This window comes from Bombus pascuorum, chromosome 5 (assembly GCF_905332965.1).
Source record: "Bombus pascuorum chromosome 5, iyBomPasc1.1, whole genome shotgun sequence".
NCBI lineage: Eukaryota > Metazoa > Arthropoda > Insecta > Hymenoptera > Apidae > Bombus > Bombus pascuorum.
This window is the reverse complement of record NC_083492.1, coordinates 17,643,148-17,652,479: the sequence shown is the minus strand read 5'-3', so window position 1 is coordinate 17,652,479 and position 9,332 is coordinate 17,643,148.

Here is a 9,332-nt window from a genome sequence, read left to right as displayed (position 1 = left end):
CGCATTTGTCTTCGACGATGTCCAACGCGAGCTGACTGCACGAGCGTTACAACGAAAGGCGAGAAACGAGTGGACGCTGGAGTAGAATCGCAAATGCGACAGGTGGTTCGTGAGGAAGAATTGGACTCGTTTAATCAAGCGACTTTCGGTGTCACGTGCCGGCCACAATTAACGACTAATAACGTTGCGGTGAAGTACGTGACGGACGTGAAGTTACTTCAATTTCCTCGATGGATTTTATTCTCCTGCCGAATTTTTCTTCATCCTGCACAGTTTCTTTCGCGTTTTTTGCCTCGCTCCTTCTCCTTTCGCGCCTTTATTAATTTCCTACATACGTTTTGTCGGTTACTTTCTAAAGATTTTTTCTCTTTGCTTCAACTCGATTCAACAGGCTAACCGATAGACGAAAAGTGCTTTCATTATCATTATCAATATTGTTAAGGTTCTTCGGTGTATGTGGAATTAAAGAAACGCGTGGGTAAATTGTAAGGTATTGTAAGTATATATATTGTGAATATTAAAGTACAAAATGTCCAGATCCTCACGCTAGCAATGTTACCCTGAGACTAAAAGAACTCTGAAGCCAACGTCGCACGTGTACCGCTTATGGTCTGTCATCGACGCATTCTTTTGTATATGCGCTATCGATGACCTTAGCGCTTGAGAAAACCGATGACCAGATGTAGAGTTTTCTTAGAAGTGACGATCACTTCAACAAGTATGATATTCATTACCACCCTTCCCTCTCATCCCCCCCCCCCAAAAAAAAAATCCCACAGCGCACAAAAGTAAACCACCGAAGAGTCCTGTTTTGCGGCCAAGTTTCAGGACAAAAATACAACACAAACAAGAATACACAAAAGCTCCGCTCCCCTGCGGCTTAAATCCAAAAAACAAAAATAAACACAAAAACCGTAAAACCACGATATATAATATAGCATGGTTACGTCGTACCGTCGCGTATCGGTACTTTTGCCTAACACACTTTACTTAAATTCATTGTTTATTGTGAATTTAAAAAATGTATAAAAAAACAAATCTTGGCAAAATAAACGATTTAAAAAAAAAAAAGATATTCATTACCAATGATCGCGGCAGTTTTGCGAAGTTAGAACAAAGCAATCGTCGACGGAAGAGTCGTCTTGATTTTGCAAACGATCCAGTGCGAACTTCCTAGCGCTTTTTCGATTCTCCGTGCAATCGGCTTTGTCTAACGATCAAATTCAGGCAGACGACGCGACTCGATGCGACGGGGAATGTCCTTTTTTCCGTTGATTCACCGAACTCTGTTGCGTAAGAAAGGATAAACGCGTCGAACGTAATGGACGAAAATAGTTCCGGTCATAACGAAAACAAAGAAGGATTAGTAAAAGGCTCAAAATAATAATCTTGTGGTTAAAATACCCGTATTGATCGATAACACCAATTATATCGTACATTTATGAAACTGCAATATCTGCTATCGGAACGATATATTGAGTTGGCAACTAAGCGATTGCGGATTTTGTCGATATCACTTAATGACAAAATCCGCAATCACTTAGTTGCCAACTCAATGGAAGGCTGACTTACGTTAATTAAGCGTGAAATAAGGAAAAGATTAATTCCAGAGCTAATGATTTCGAACAGTGGGAAACTGCATGGGAAGAAAAAGACGCGCACGAAAAAAGAAAGGCAAAACGGTATCGCTTTAACCAAATATATTTATCTATTTATCCATTCATCTATTTGTTTATTTATTTGTAGGATAAACAAAGAGATATGTACAATGTAAGGAAAATATATAAATAGATATACGATATACGTATAGTATATGTAAATAGAAAACAAGAGATAAAAATAAAATAGCAGTTTAAACGTAAGCTAAGAATAAATAATTATAGTTTATAGTATACGCCCTAAGGAGTGTTTTGGTTTTAAGGATGCTGGGGATTGACCGAATACGTCAATATTCTGATGAACAGAGCTAATTATACGATTGAGATATCGCGAATCTCGATAAATTTTGTAAATCACAACGATTTTTCCGCGAGACTGAGCGTTATCGCTGAAGGATAGCGATTAACGTTTCCAGTTTATTTAGCGAAAGCCGATCGTACGTTGCCACAACAAATATCGTGTGGGTCATCTGGCAATTAGCTTTGGTCCCATTAATTAGTTAATGACGGTGATGCGAGTTTCGATTCGTTTATCACAGAATCGAAGTTCAGTTGAAAGTTCGCCCTGAAATAATAGAACGTACTACGATTCGCGGTTTATGATCGATACGTTTTGTAATATGCTCGTTAAAATTTTTTCTTCGGCTTTTTTTCCGATAACGAGCATTTACGATTCTCTACTGTGCTACCACTACTATTACAGTTATTCGTCGTTTACGCAAAAAAACGTTAATCGAATTTTTCTCCGCGGAAACGATGCACGGCATCGAACGCGTGATCAGTGATTGGCTGATCTTTGCGAAATTTATGCTTCCAATAAATATCTTGTAACGTGTGTACACATTTTCAGATCGAAATAATCACGGTGCTCGTAAAATACAGGCGTAAAACTTTTCTAAGACCGCGTTCGAATACATTCGCGAGCCACCGTACATCGATCAACCAATTGGTCGATACTTTTATTCGTTCGGGATTTTCGTAATTGCGGATACGAAATTGAATCTTTGGCCAGGCAAAGGTTCTTGGCGAAAGGTTAGCGGGATATTAGGATCGACGATTTCGCGTTTACGAGTAGGGCTCAGGAATTATTGTTGAGTAAGTTAAACGGCGTTTAACGAGCTGACCACATGCACCGGTGGCTCACTTACGATCCTGCCGATGGCTCTTATAAAACTAAAAACCACGGAACGCTTCTTGACGCCGATGGATCAAACTCTTTATTCGTTTTTATCCGAACGACCGTTCGAAATATGTTATATACAGCTGCCATAAATGAAATCCGCGATAAGCAAGAAAATGAATAACGTCGTACACAAATTATGCCTCGTGACGTTGAAGTATCCTTTGGAAATAGAAGGAGCTGGAGAACTCGATGAACGAAATTCGAAAAACTCGCGGTTCGCGAGAGATTTCGGGGAACGGAACGATAAGTCGGACGAAACGTGGTTTTGGGAAAAGTCGGAGAGAGCGGCATAGAAAGACCGCGAAAAGCGTCAGCGACACTGAAAGTCAATCAGAGTACAGGCTGATCGGACCTGGGTAATGGAAAGTCAGCCTAAAGGTTTCTCTGGTACCACTCAACCACCCGTCGCGATCTTTTTCTCGCCGCAGTCAGAAACCGAAATATTTCTCGGTTTACGACTGTAATCGCAACTTCCTGTTCGTCGATCGATGCGAGCGAATTGTTTTTAAACAAATGCGTAACGCCTCCCTCGTTTCTCCTTCGTTGTTTGTCGTTAAGCATTTTTCCTCTCGCGAGCTTAACATCTCGATAAACGAAGATTACCCTCTACACGGTCGCAGTGCAGTCGTGTGATCGGAGGGTCGATAAGTTTTAACGATACATTTTTACGATGCGAGACAAAATGAAATTACGAGGAGAAAGATTAGCGAATCAGCGTCGAACTAGCCGTGTAAGATGAAAAGAAAAAGAAAGTAAGAAAGGATAGTATGAAAAAAATATGGTTGATTTTATCGACCGCGAATAAGAGACAGAAGGCTGTCGATTTGGGGATCGAGCTTGCACGATAAGCTGCGACTTGGGCTTCGATAAAGAAACTACCCTTTGGCACTTCCCTTCTGCTTAGCAATTACCGACACGATGTTGCATCCGCCACGGTAAACCAATGCTTTGTTACCTAGCGCACTCTGCCACAAAGTTCTTCTCTTGGTTTTTCCTTCCACTAGGTCACAGATATTCCGGGCCGTATATTAAAACCACAATGACACCGGCAGTTACAGATTTATTAAGTTAGGGACATTTTATTTGCGTCAGCTGCGAAACAAATTACGATACTTCACGAGCGTATATTAAATATTTCGTGGCGTTGGAAACACGAGAATTATCTCGTGTCCACGATTACAGTAGGAGACGGTTGTTTTTATTCGAATCCGAAAGTTCACAGTTTTGGTAACTGGTCTTTGAAAGCACGAAAACGAGAAATCGAAATGTTCCCAAAGCAGCTTTAATGATTCCTCGTTGCCTGTAAATCCTCTTCCCACGCGAACGCGGGAAAAGCTGAAAAGAGATCCAATTTCGGTGGAGTAACAACTTTGATCCGTTCAGAGGCCAACGAAACTCTGCCTCGTTACTGGATAATTATAACGTCGATCCATGTTCCTCCGTTTCTTTCGGTTTCGTTCGTTTTTTCGTTCGAGCCGCGACACGTCGGCTGACTTCTCAACTGTGTCAAGGAAAAACACGTATTCAGGGGAATTAGACAGTCTAGAAAGGGTTCTTTGATTTTCGGACTTCTTCATTTCTTTGATTGCCTCCGGTTAATTATCAGTTTGCGCAACTCTCCTTCGAGAGTGCACTTAATTTTCACCGTTTATTACGCGTTTACGTAACGCCGGCAGCGACAGCTTTATTTCGTCCAAGAATCGCGTAACGTTACGAAAGAAGATAAAAAACCGACGAAGGAAAAGAGGAAAATATATATTCTTCCAATATTTTCAATACACTCGGGATATTTTCTTTTCGCATTTACAAGCGATAATTTAAAAGGTGTCAAAGATTTACAATATTTGCCATTTGACGATCAGTTGTTAGTTTCGTGTGACATTTCCAAAGGATGTAGCGTTACGTCAACATCCTTCAATGAGGAAACGGAGATAACGTGTGCGAAGGAGCGACAAGGAGTTAAGGCAGAATCCTCGTGTCTGACCGAACAACGGTACGTTCTACTGCGGCCGAATCGACGTCTCTCCTACTTGGTTTGTGAAAGCACCTCGTGATTGTCGATTGTCGAAAGATAACAAGAGTCGCGCGATACAATTTACATCGATATCTTCGCCTACTCCCTGACGTTGACACGCGATAGAGGCTTCAAGGAGACGACCGCCTACCCCAATACCCGTAAAATTGTACGAACAAACAGAACGTCCTATGAACAAAAAAATGTGTTTCTTCGCGTTGTACGAGGTGATCTTTTCCGCTGGTTTCTTCTTCGGTGAGTGTCATGGCAAAATTGCTCGTTAGATGTAGGCGTAGGTACAGAGTCGAAAAAAAAGGAAGAAAGAAGAAAATCAGACGAGACATTAGATGGAGTTATGAAAATACTTAATTAGCGATAACAGCGAAGTAGTCGTGGATCCATCGTTAAGTTACGTAAAATGTTCGTCAATGCTTTTAAACGGATATTTTGTTGCGTCGATCTCCTTGTTCTTTATGTCATCGGTTTATCCAAATTTCCGTACGATCGTTCGTTCGCGTTCGGAGAAGCCGAGTCCGATCGAAGAACTATTATAGTCTTAATTAAGAAAAGTCTCGTCGTTTAAGTTTAGTCACCCCGGTGCTTACTCTTTTTTTCGATTTTATCTCAGCCATCCGAGTGACCTCGAAGCATCAGCGACACGTTGTCGATGACCCTGAGAATTTTTCTTAAATATTGAATTTCATGTTATTCCATTTCAACGACGCTACCTTGATTTTTTCGTAAAATTACGCAGCGCCGGAGGGAAACGATGCAGCTTTCCGCACGTCGTTAATGCAAATTTCAGCGATCCGGTCTTTATCGGCGGACGCTGGCGCAGTTGGTACTTGTGGTACAAGTACTTGGTGGTTCGAAAATCTCAAAGGGAAGATAAAGATTCTGTTTACGGGTATCGATACATGCATCGTTAAGCAAACTCTTCGAGACGTGCGACGCAGGAACTCCGAACCGTATTTCGTGATACCATAGCGAAAGGTTCAGTCAAAATAAAATAGTAGAAAAAAATTACAAATTGCCTTCTCGTGAAAGCGATAAGAATCGAAACGATTGGACGAGTTGTGCATGTACATTGTACATATTTCAACAATGAACTCTGTTAAAGTAATACTATGTAACGTTTTATTAAATACAAGATTTATTAGAACAGAATAATTATTTTATATATAACATAATAGCTTGAAATATTAACGAATAGTGCTCTATTGTCTTGTACATCTCAAACAGGAATGAATTTGTTTTATTGCGCGTCTATTCATTCGATACATTCTCGTCTCATGGCGTTTTCCTTTTGTCTTCCTCTCTTTCATTCCTCGCTCGTACAATACAGATGTACATACATCTATTTTCTAAGAAACTCGAAGGCTAATTTTAAGCGAAGAGTATTGCAGAAGTTTAACGGTTATCGTTCGCTCATCTTGTGCAGATGACAACTATTCAGGCGTTAAGTTTAGGTCGATGAAATATTGCTGGACTATTCGTGCTGAAGTCGATTGATGCTCGCCTTGTTCGCTCGCAAAATATATCCAACTGTTTTTTACGCTTCGAGCGTATAAAGTAATTTCTAATCCGATTATATATTAAACGACTAAGCTTTATAGTTCTTCGGACTGCTCTCGAAACGCTCGACTATTTAACGAGCATCAAAATATCCCAGGTACTTCCGGGGTAGCCAGCATCGAGAATAAAAAGTCGATGGCAGTGCCTTTGGGAAAATGTGTAAGATCCGTCGTGGTGAACGATGACCTGCAGCTTTTATCGCGTTTTATCGTCATCGCTGGTGTGATTACGTTTCCCAAAGCTCCATGGTTGATGGCCCATTTCTAGCGAGTCGATTACATATCGCTATTGCTACTCTCTTTATTGCCCGATAACGAGCATATCGAAGTTTCACTACTCACAACTTTCTTTTCGCGTTCTTATAAGTCTTGAACAACGTAGCTGTAATCGACAACCGTAAGGTCGATTTAAACAGGCTTCGATATTTCTTAAACGATGTTGCGTGCACGTAAACGTAAAAAGAGAGAAATCAATGGAATATAATTTGCAAAGAATTTTCTAAACCCAGGCGTAGCCCATTGGAATTATTGCATCTTCGAGAATATCGAGATAAAATAGCCAGCGGTCAGTATCGACGTTCTTCGCATGAAAAATTAACATCGTTACGTAGCTGCAGCTCGATCGCACGAAAATCACCGGTTTCCATGTATAACCTAACTGCGAATAAAAGAAAAATGACGGAATTTGGACGAGCGAACGGTCAAGGAGAGTAGGACACTCGTTACATGAAAACGCGACGGTAGCAGCTCGATTACAACAGGAATCCATTGAACGCGTAAAACCGGTGCGTGTTACACGGAGCAAACACGGAACACGTTATAACACAACCGAATGATAGATGAAGGGATAGGGAAGGACAAACGTGATCTCATGGCAAGAGTCAGGCCTGTGGTACGTCGACCGGGCATACCGTTTGGCATATTTTGGGGGATGAGACATTCCTGGCTCTTGCCACCGCGAATTTCCAGCCCAGTTGCCGCATTGTCCCGCAATTCTGTCCGTCCGTCCGTCAGACTGACAGTGGATCCCTGCACGCGTTGAAAAATATCACGCCACCCTTGCCTCCTAAAATTATCATATTCGTAATCGCGACTGATCGAGGCTGCCATCTGTTCGAACGTTAAGTTTTCCTCTCGCTTGGACTTGTTTCAATAAGAATTTATCCTGAATCTTCAAGCGTGGAGTTTTTAAACTTGTAACATCCGAAACGAAAAGGTCACTGCGCTAAAGTTTGCCGCATCGAAACGATCTCAAGTTTCGTTGTTCTCGTAAAATGTATCGATCGAAACGGTTAGTCAACGATAGTGAAATATGCTCCAAAGTTATTCAAAAGTGAAAGCACGATATATTTTGCCGATCGTTCTTTACTTTATGGTCTCTTTTGACAATCGAGATAATTATGGCCATTTGCACGCCTACGAACAACCAACATTTCTCCTTGCTCTTCCTTCGAACAACGTTCCCTTCCGCTCGAGTAAAGTAAGAAACGATCAACGCAAAGAGCCCGTATTTTAATAAATGGCCTTTTCACGTTCAAAAATACCATCTCTTTTGTTTTGCCGCAATTAGTGGATTCTCGCGGAGCGAGCTTGCGAGGGAGGGAGGGAATTATTTCGCAAATCGTGCATTCATCGAATTAATCCTTTAATCGGTGTAATCTGGTACGGTGAGTAGGCTAGGGTGGGGGACGGATGGGTGTCGTGGGGGACAGGTAGGTGTCCTGTGGGACGGAGCTTCGAAAAGCTGCTGTACAGGCGTCGAAATATCGTCGAATCGTCGGTGGAACGCGTGATCGTCGAAAGAGTGGCTCGGGGTGGGTTTTCCACCCCCAGCGTTTCCACCACCAACGCCGCCGACCCAGTCCCTGTCTCGGATATAAAGTGGTCGCGTGCTTGCAAGCTCAGTCACTCTGCCGCTGAAGCACCGATTCTCGCAGCTGCTCACCAAAAACAACCGCCCCACTGACACCGACTACCCTCGGATCGCATCTCGACTTTCTGGAACTGCTTCCACAAGGTACTTTACTTTCTCGTTCGTCCTTTTCATTTTCATCAATCGTCGCTCAATCGCTGTTTCTTTTTTTTCTTCTTCTTTTGTCACGCTTCCTACGTACATATAACGATACGCGTTTCACGCACGAATCGCCATCGACCGGATGTCTTTTGGAAATTCTGCATGTTGGAAGTTTGAGTTTCGTTTCGCGTCGTTTCATTCGTCTCAACAGTTACCTCGACCGTTACGTTTCGTTAAAGTCTATCTTACACTTGATCTTTGTTGGATCGATTGAAAATCGGTGAGTCGTGATTCACATAATTTGACATAATCGCGAAAATAGAAGACGGCGTGTAAGGCAAGTGGCGCTTGAAACGTTTTACGTAACTTATTAACGGCACAATAATTTATTCCGAAACAATCGCGATTACGTTTGCTCATCCACTACTGCTATAATGCCTTTGACACTTGAATGAAAATTATCGTGAAATGTCCGTCACTACGCGTAATCGTTCATTCGGAATATTACGAACGTTTTTCTCTAACAATGTGTACAAACGTTCCATTTCGCTTTATTGTAGTCTCGCAGACTCGGTCATTTCATCCGATCGCGCCTAAAGTGGAGCGATCTATTATTCAGTTGATTTGAAAAAGTGCACGAAGGTCTTTGAAATTTCCGATATCTCGGAGTACGGAGCTTCGAAAGCTCTAAGAAATGATCAGGCGCGGAAAAGCACTTTTCCGGAGATATCGTAAAGTTCGAAGCGTTCGTTTCTGTAATTCACGCATTAGACAGAGTCGAGGAAAACCTGTTGCCCAGGGAGGAGTGCAATTACCCGTCATTGCCTTGTTTTGTCTCCGAAAACAAACGGTACTCTCCAACGTTTCCTAACTCGTTGCAACAAGCACG